This window comes from Dermacentor silvarum, chromosome 1, assembly GCF_013339745.2.
Source record: "Dermacentor silvarum isolate Dsil-2018 chromosome 1, BIME_Dsil_1.4, whole genome shotgun sequence".
NCBI classification, from domain to species: domain Eukaryota; kingdom Metazoa; phylum Arthropoda; class Arachnida; order Ixodida; family Ixodidae; genus Dermacentor; species Dermacentor silvarum.
Genome location: NC_051154.1, coordinates 40,282,780 through 40,293,279, shown reverse-complemented (window position 1 = coordinate 40,293,279; position 10,500 = coordinate 40,282,780).

Sequence of the window (10,500 nt, the reverse complement as noted above, 5' to 3'; positions counted from 1 at the left end):
GCCTTTTTTGCCGCGATTCCTGGGCCAGTTCATTTATCCCATAATATACATTCTTGCCAAAGCAACATATCACAGTTAGGGAGAAGTGGGCAGGCATCCCACTCATCCCTTCATTGTGCTGCCTCATTCTTCCCAAGGACAGAGCGAAATAACTTCTCATGTGGGAGAGTCACAGTGGCAGAAAACACTCCCGAATGTAAGTTTTATAGATATTTGTTCATCGGCACATCTGCTTTGTTGCTTTGGCTTTAGAGTGGTAACAACAAAACTGCTAGCTACTATTTACAGTCCGAAAGGCAGTTTTCGTTTCACCCGCACTTCTCCACGATGAAACGCTGAAAAATCGCTACATAATCTGTATGTATGGCGGCGCTATTTGTTACTGGTTTCCTCAACTGCATAGCTCAAATGGTGTTAAAAATATTTGGGCTGTCCCTTCACCTCAAATTTGTATTGTACTTTATTTTTTTGTTGCTTGTTATAATATAAGTGGACTAAGGTCCAAGCACACCAATCTGCATAAAAAGTTAACCATATTGATTTCTATTTACTCTTATTACGGGAAAAAATCTGCCACACAGATAGTTGATCACATTGTCATTTAAAGAGGCAATGACAAATAAACTCTATGAAACTATTGACAACACTATAAATATACTTTCCCAATTTGTAGACAATGCTGTCATGAACATGCAAGCCAAATATTCCTCTGTGTGCAGCAGGGAACCAACAATCTTGCATAAAAGATCACTTGCTTTTGATCAGGTGCACTCAATAGAGCACCTGCAGCTTTCTGAATCCTGACCTTTTTTTCTTATTTCTGCTTTGGGGAACATCAGTGTTAATGTTACATGAAGCTTGACAGTCAAGCCCATTGATACGAACCATTGGGTACATGCATGCACACCTTTCCAGATTTCTATGAAATGGGGAAGTGGTGATAATGAACACATCCGACCCATCATGTCACTTCCCCTTTGAGGTGCTAAGGTGTTTTTGTCAGATGCCAGCCTCAGAGTGCCATAAGCATACCTTAGAAAGAAGAAAAGAAAGAAGGGAGAGATAAGTAGGACATTGCCATCGGTGCCACCACAGCTAGAGGAACTGATGAGTTGAGGGGGACGAAGAAATAAAGATTTCACTCACTGCATCTCCGTTTATATTAGGTCCTCTTCAAAAATTCATTCGGCAATATATATTAGAGTGCAGCTCCTAGGCGCCCATTTCTGCGGCGAACATCGGCGTAACTGACCGAACGAACACAGCGAAGGATGAAAGAGCAAACGCAGAGCACAGTGGGGGATGAAAGGCGTGAGGAGGAAGGCGGAGGAGGAGGCGAAAGTGTGAAAAGAAAAGCTTAGTGTGGCAACAATGGCTACGAGAGGGCGCCAGAGTAGCGCGTGTCGTCTGGGAGGTCTGTCTACAGTGGCTGCTGTAAACCACGCTGCCTTTGGCGATCTCCAAATCAGCGAGGCAGTCACACCACACTTGGCTACATTTGCAACGTGCCGCATGAGACAGATTGTCCGCGCCAGCCAATATATTGCAAAATGAAAACACGATAGAGCTGCACTCAAATTTCACATTAAGGAGTACCGTAATCATCTGTAAATTTTTTTAAGGTGTTATACTGATTCCAGAGTATTGCTCAGATTTTTAAAAAATGTTTCAGGACCACTTTAAACAATGATCAGAATTATGTTCACCAGGAAAGTCTGCTGAAGAAACAGTTCTAGGTGTTACCTTATGAATTTCTTAACTTCTCTGCAAGCAAAAACAGAATGGGTCCAGCATAAAGTTGTGAAGGTGGCAGTGGCAAAAGTTCCAGCACTGCATTTTGCTTCCCATCACTTCTGCTTAATTAAGTGGGCCCTTCCCACTGTCTGCCAGTGAGTGTATGCAGTATGCAAATGCTTGATTATCTCAAAACTAGAATTCAAAATAATTACGCAAATGCAAGCAAAGTAATATGTTGCCTCCTAGACAGCTGCTGAAGGGGACTGAAAAATCAAGAAACTCTCAAAATACAGGTCTGCTGTGTTGTGATCCAACAGTATACAACAAAGTAGGGATGCCCAATTAATTTTTTTATTCAATTAACGATTTATCATTCATAATTTTAGCCTTTAATCAATTAATCGCTTTTGATGCAGGGTTTTTATCGACTGATTAATAGAAATTTTTACCAGGCACTTTAAAAATGTTGAAACATAGGTATCTACTTTCGTAGGACCCTGTTTTAATGTTTGAAAGGTGGAACTAAGTTAGAAATACAATTGTGTAAAGCATGATAAAGAATAATCTTTAATTTGTTAAAGACTAAATAGAGTTGGCACTAGTGGCCTCTGAAAATATGAACAATTAATATATGTTATAAAATGGCACTTAGTGCAGCATAAAACAAGATAAGTGGCACTAGTGAATCCTTGTACAGCACAGTTAAATAAGAAAAATGGCGAAATGAAAGGTGACGTACAACTAAAATATGCAAGACATTGCAATATGCGCAGGGGAAAAGCAAATTACTGGTTTAGAATCTAAAGCCACAGGCTGTTTTCTACAGAGTGAAGGAATGTCAATTGGCTGAGATGTTTGGGTGAAACCGACACCTTCTTTGAATGGTCGCATTATCAGCATGTGAGAATAGATGCTCGGAAGCTATAGATTTGCTGGAATCGACATGAACTCCATCGCTGTATGTCAAATACATGCTTCAAACTGGCGCGCATGCTGTGCCACGTCTTTAGTGGACTGGGAATGATACGACAATCAACGACTGGAGTTGCCAATAGTATGCCTTGAATTGCGAGGGCATTTCAAGGGCGGCGTGGTGTCGTGTGCGGTGTTGGGCAGAAGAGAGGGGAGGTGTTTGGCTCAGCGTCATTCGGGACTAGGGAAAAACAGTCGACAGCCACTCTACCACAGCCGCCCAGTCAGGGCTCATGCACCGCCATTCCAGTAGAAATCCATAATTTTCACACCACCCCTGTCAAAGTCAGAAAAACAATTAATTGAGCATATCGAATTGAATAAATCAAATTATTGAAAGGGGATATCGATGAAGATTAATCGTTTTGCGGGTTACTTTTAATCGATTAATCGATGAATCGTTCATTGATATTACCAACCCTACAACAAAGTTAATGTGTCTCATTCAGGAGGGTAACATAGTTATGAGTTAAAAGGACTGACTGAACAAGCTACCACCTTAATTGCGACTATTAAATACTTCCATAATACTCCACACAGTTTCACCACGAGGTAGCAATGTGGGCAAACTGCAGCTTATTATTGCGTAGGTGGCAGCGCTCTACAAAGTTCACATCTTGTAGGTAGACTTTTCTTAATACTAATTCAAAGGGACCACAAAAATCTGTTTGTCTGATCAGTAGTTTGTCTTACAGCAATTGTCAAAGAAATAAATTTCATTATTCTAGGTGCGCCAAAGTATTGAAATGAAAAGGCACATGTAATACAAACACATTTACCGCACTTGCTTACATAAAAGCATTATATATTTTTATTTGGGACGCACTTTGTGCCAACACTTTGCAAATCTGTGTGATATCTCAAAAATGACAGCACTTATAACCTGCTCAAAAATCCTTCAGTGTTGTCATGTTAAAAAGCTGTGCCGGAAAGGCGGTGGTCCCAGGTTCGAGTCCCGGACCAGGACGAATTTTTCTTCAACTGCGAGGCTTTTCTTTCGTGGAACCCGTATGGGTTTTCTTTGTAGCAATTGCTACGATTGGGTGGATGTCTCATTTTCCCTTTAATTTGAATATACTGCAAGCCCTTCACGGCCCATGCAGGAGTGGTACAGAAATGTAATGATAAATGCGTGTACATAGTAAAAAATTTCATGGTGAAAAGTCAATACATTGAATGAGGTTCATAAAAGAGTCGATGTTATTGCAACACACAATCGTTAGTTAACTTGTTCCACTAGGAAATGGCCAACGGAAAAAGTGAGTGTGAACGTTAACACGACTTAGGGGTAGAGGGATTGTTTTAGAATGATTTAGTCTGGTTGAGCATTTAGGAGGGCCATGCAGGTAATGAGAACGTGTTATCTGGAAATGACCATGGCATAATTGTTAAATAAATTTTAGTCGTGAAATTATTCTTCTCTGCAAGAGGGATTTTAGGCTTGCCCTTGCGAGCAGACCTGAGACACTACAGTGGCGCACCGACGGGGGGGGATTCGGGGGTTGGAACCCCCCCCCCCTGAGGCCGACTTAACCCCCCCTTTTGTTCAACCCCTTTTCTTTCCTTACGCATTTGAGTACTGCAACTAAGATGTAAGATGCGCAATCGTCTGCACACTCGCAAAAAGCGCATTTTTTTGACAATTTACCGTGAAGAAATCGAAATTAGTGCTGTTTAGATGGTATTGGCAAATTGTCAACCCCCCCCTGGCAGAGATCCTGGGTGCGCTACTGAGACACTATACTGCTTTTTGTAATCCGAATATACAAATCTGACTGCTAATTTTTGTATGCATTCTATTTTATTGATAAGGTATTTTTGATGAGTACTACTCCAGATTAAATCAGTGTATTCTAAGCATGGCCTTATTAGGGTTTTCTATGCATTTAGTTTGAGGTGTGGTAGTGCAGTGCACAGTTTCCTTTTTAAAAGGGATAGTTTGCCTTTGGCTTTTTGACACATGGCTGAGATATGTGGCTCCTAGTTAAGGCTAGGTGTGAGTTTAATGCCTAGGTATTTTACCTGGTCGCTTTTGTTGATTATGGAGCTTCCGATCGCATATGTAAAGTTAAGCGGGAGTTTCTTACTTGTGAAACAAATGTAATGTGTTTTTGATGTGTTCAGTTTCATGCCCCAAGTGTTGCACCAAGAGTAAATTGTTTGCAGTGAATTGTTGAGTTCCATTTGGTCGTCTGAGTTTGTACGACTGTGTACACGACACAGTTGTCGGCAAACAGGCGCATCTGAATGGAGTGTTTAATGGAAAACTGGATGTCGTTAATAAACATGAAGAACAAGAGTGGCGCAAGAACCGATCCTTGAGGTACTACGGAGTAGACATCAAGTGGTTGTGAAAGATGATTATCAATTGCCACGGTCTGTTTCCGATTGGTTAGAAAACTGTTGTTCCAGGAGATTATTTTATTACTAATATCAAATGCTGACCCAGTCAAAAAAAACAATTGACTCCAATTAGCTTTTCCAATAGGAACCAATTGGAAAATCCTTACTTTCGACCGGTTACGATTGGGTCAGAGGAGAAACCAATTGGAGTTGCTAACTGAAATGAACTGGACCCAATTGTAACCGATTGGAAAATCCTCCCTAGTTCCAACTGGTTACGATTGAGTCAAACTGAAACCAATTGCATCTAATTGGACTTGCCAATTAGAATCAACTGGGCCCATTTGGAAAATCCTTACCTCCAATTGGTTATGATTGAGTCAGATATGCAACCAATTCAGTCCAATTGGACTTGCCAGTTTGAACCAGCTAGGCCCAACTTACATTCCCATCTGAGTCTAATTGGACCACCAATAAGAATAAACTAGCTAGAATAACGTAAGCAACTGGGAAATCAAACTTTCAGTTTATGAACCCATTCAAGGAAACTGGAATCAGCTATAGGTATATATGCATGCAGTACTAAGGCTATAGCAGACCTGTTTCTGACAGCTGGAATCCTATTTAGGTTTGCTTTGCGGGGTATATAGGTGTATTGGTATTGCTAATTGGTGCAATTGGTCATTCCAACCAATTGGTTTAAACCAATTGGCACCCATTGGGTACAATTGGTCACTTCAACAAAAACCAATTGGTCACGTTCCAGTTGGTTCAATTGGTCCAGTCATGTACTAATTTACGATTGGAAATTTTCCAATTGGAACCAATTAGAAATTTCCCTATTGTAGTCAATTGCTTTTTTTGACAGGGAATCGTTTTGTGAGTAAATCCTAGTGTAAATACGTAAAACGCCTTAGAAAAGTAGAAAAAAATTGCATCTAATTGGCCAGCATTGTTAAGTACATTAGCTATGTCATGAGTTAACTCAACTAGTTGGTGTATAGTTGACAGGCCTGACCTGAATGACAGGGGTTCGGGTGTTGTAACCCCCCCCCCTCCCCCCAAGGCCGAGTTCACCCCCCCCCCCCCCCCAACACGTCCAGCCCCACCAGTCCGTGTACCTTCAGTGCTCTGTTCACATTGTCATTACAATTCAGGAGGTAGCTTAATTGAGGTCGAAGTTTCTTGATTAACAACAACACTCTATCACTGTCTTGTATTCACTCTTAAATTACTTTGAATAAAACGCTGAAGAAATAAAAATCGTCATCATCCTTGGTGTCATTATTATTATAATTATTAGGCATTTTATTTGCGGTTGGATTCCTCTGGCTAAAGCAAGCAAATTGCATATCATGCAAAGTGCTGCCCCCCCCCCCCCCAAAAAAAAATCCCCCCCCCCCTGGCAGAGATCCTGGGTGCACTACTGTATGCCCTCTTCATTTACAGTCAATTCTTCCATGGGTATTTTGACAGCATAAGGTGCTAAAACTGCGTTAGTAGCATATGTTTTGGAAAAACAGACTGAAAGAAGTTATTCATCTCATTAGGAATGCGTTCAGGATCCTGAATAACTTGATCCGAAGTTTTGGTTGGCGTTATTTTTTCTTGTTCATCTGACAAATATAGTGAGAATTTGTGAGAGTCATGCGTCATAAACGAAAGTAACGTAGTGTCAAACAAACAGGCAATTGCTTGCGAAATTGTTTGTTTTAATGTACCGATAAGATCATCTAACATGCACTTGGTTCCCTTTTTCTGCCGTCGTTTTATTTTTATTTTTAGTTGGATTAATTCACGTGTTATCCATGGGTATTCTCCGTTAATGTGTTTCTTTTTATTCGGAATGAAGGTTTCTTCGCAATATGTAATGATGTTTGTAAAACGCGTGCAGAGTTGTACATTTGTTAGTTCATTGAATGTATGAAACTGGGATTCTAGGAAACCTAGCACAGCAAGATCATTTGCACGTGCATAATCTTTAAAGTAGATATGTAGTGTTTTTTGTATTTTCACTTGGTTGAAATGGGGCAGGTTAAAATAAGCGCTTTGTGGTCTGAAACAGGGATTTATACACACCCCCCTAACACCCCCGCAACACCCCCCCCCCCCCAGGATCTGGACACCCCCCCCAAAAATTTATTCTGGACCGACCCCGCCCCTCCTCCTTCTTTGAGACATGTAGGGACTCATCCTGGAAAAAAATTATGCTGAACCCACGCACTGTGGTAATCGCTTTAAGAAATATTTACTCTTTGCAGAGGTGGACGCTATGTGGCCTTAATTTTGAGGCCAAATTTTGATGTTCAGCACGCAGACCACAGTGCTACACTGCGACCTGCAGGGAGCGGAGAGTCCTTGAGGTCGCGGTAAATGCTTGCGTGTGAATGAGATGCAAGATTCATCTTTGGTCTTTCTGTTTTTCCATTTTTAACTCAACGTACTTGTATGCAGAATACGTACAGTACGAGCACTACCCCTGTGCTTAGTCATAAAATTTACAATGTGGCACATTGCTCTCATTCTCGTTAAGCTCCGAACGACTAGACTTGCACTCCAAACGACTAGTACTTACAGATGGTATCCTGGAGAGCTGGCTTCACAGCAAGCACTGCTAATGCTTGCATGCGAGGTCGAGAGAAAAAGTATGTTCCCTGCTTTGGCATCAGCTGCAATGAAGATACTGCTTCTTCCCGTAGGAATTGCTGCCGTTGAAAGAAGCTTTTCCACAATGAACAGGCTCTTAATATCAGATAGATGTCACATGACGCCAGCCCATGTCAGCATGCTGATGAAAATTTCTGTCGAAGCTCCAAGTATTCCCAATATTGGGAATGCAACAGACGAAAGGATGAATATTTGCAGTTTGTGGACCAAGCCCACGGTGTTAGAAGTACTTCTAACACCATGACCACGATGTTACCAAGCCTACATGAAAACAAAAACATTATACTTCAAATTTTCAGATACTATGCCATGAAAATTGATATTAAAGATTAGAATTAAGTTCATATCTCATTCTTAAATAAGAAAATGCTATTTAAGTATTCTTCCCTTTTCTACCCACTGTCGCCCGATTCATGGCCAGTCCCATGTAGTGAGTTGTGCTATACATGTATGCATCAAAGCAAACCAAACATATACGATGTGAACAAAGAAACCACGTCGGGTATTGTGCAGGGCGACACAGTGCAATTGTGTAGTTTGTGTAGTCCCAGCTTTTTTATTATTATTTTGTGAATGTGGCAGCCACGGTTGGCCTAGTCGTTTCTTTGGATATTGTTGTACCGGATTGTAGCAGGCATGATGCGCATATATATTTTTTAAATGTGAATCATTTCTTGGCGATCATGTACCACGTAAAGAGTTTCTATCTATCTATCTATCTATCTATCTATCTATCTATCTATCTATCTATCTATCTATCTATCTATCTATCTATCCATCTATCCGCCTACATATTGGCACTCTCATGGTCATTTCGTTAACTTGGTAAGTACCAAAATTGGCATAGTATGACAAGAGTGTATGACGAACATAAATGATAGGTCATGACATGCGTGTCATGTAGGTCATGGAACAGCCACCTACATCTTGGTGCTCTCATGTTCGTTTCGTTAACTTGGTAGGTTCCCCGCACACTGCTTCGCATAAAATGGATTCCCACAAGGCATCTGCCGTCTTTTTTTTTTTTATTTGTTCTTAGTTATATTTTAATTGTGTCATTTAAGGTATTATATGGCTTCTCCGTGCCTATTGTGCTTTTTTTTTTTTTTTTTTCTCGTGCAAAGTGATATTGTACTTAGTTTTGAAAATGTCTGCACTTTGTTCGTTCAATAAGACTTGTAGATTAAGAACATGCTTCACTTTGTTCTGCATAGAAAAAAAGAATAAACTTCGCGCTATCAAATGAAAACTCTAAATGATGTGCCTTATGTTCTTGAAATTTTCAAACGTGGTGACAGATGCCATGGGTGTTTAAATATGGTACTGAATTTATAATCCCGAAAAACTAGGCGCACATTTCGGCCTACTATACAGCGCTCGTTCGTGCCTGCCTGTCTCTACCTTCATTGTAGTATCGTTTGCGCAACAACATCAGCTCTACATGCAATAACAAGGACGAACTCCCTTGTAAGATGTGGTTTAATATGCTTGCTTAAAAGGTGAAATAGTATACTTCTGCTAATTAGCAGCTTTTCCGCCACCATTTGTTGAAAAAAAGTGTTAAGCCTTAATTAAATAAAACAACGTGGTAAAAGAGCGCTAGCCTCGTGAACCTCTTACCCCCCCCTCCGCCTATCGCTCAAAGAAAGATAATTGCAATACTTCGTATCCACAACCCCCCGCGTTCTGGTAACACCCCCCCTGTCAAAAAAAAAGCAATTGACTCCAATTTGGAAATTTACAATTGGTACCAATTGGTAAATTAGGACATAACTGGACCAATTGAACCAACTGGAACGTGACCAATTGGTTTTTGTTGGAGTAACCAATTGTACCCAATTGGTTGGAATGACCAATTGCCACCGATTGGCAATACCGATACACATATATACCCCACAAAGCAAACCTAAATAGGATTCCAGCTGCCAGAAACACGTTTGCTCTAGCCTTAGTACTGCATGCATATACAGCTATAACTCATTCCAGTTTCTTTGAATGGGTTCATAAATTGAAAGTATGATTTCCCAGTTGGTTATGTTCTAGCTAGTTTATTCCTATTGGTAGTCCAATTAGACTCAGTTGGGAATGTAAAGTGGGCCTAGCTGTTTCAAACTGGCAAGTCCAATTAGACTCACTTGGTTGCATCCCTGACTCAATCATAACCATGTGGAGGTAAGGATTTCCCAAATGGGCCCAATTGATTCCAATTGGACTCAATTGGTTTCACTTTGACTCAATCGTAATCAGTTGGAACTAGGGATTTTCCAATCGGTTCCAACTGGGTCCAGTTTATTTCAATTGACAACTCTGATTGGTTTCTCCTCTGACCCAATCGTTACCGGTCGGAAGTAAGGATTTTCCAATTGGTTCCTATAGGTCCCAGTTGATTCCTATGGGAAAAGCTAATTGAAGTCAATTTTTTTTTTTTTAAACTGATCCCCAAAGTCGAAATTCTGGATAAACGTGAACAGCAGTGATTCTGAACTCGCGGCGTCACGGCCGTCATGTGAGCGGTTGTTACAGTCTATTCCGGGAAGGTTAAAATCTCTGGCAATAATAAATTTTGATCTAGAATTAGTATATGTTGTGAGAGATAATCATGAATCTGATCGATGAAGTCAGGCGCCGCACTTCATAAGGATGGCATGGTGGGCTATAGCTAGCTAGTTGGTAAAGCATCTTAAAAGGGTAACAGCGCACACAGACGGAGACAGAGTGAAGAACAACAGGACACAATCCCCGTCTGTATGCGCTGTTACCCCTTCATAGATTTCCTACGCA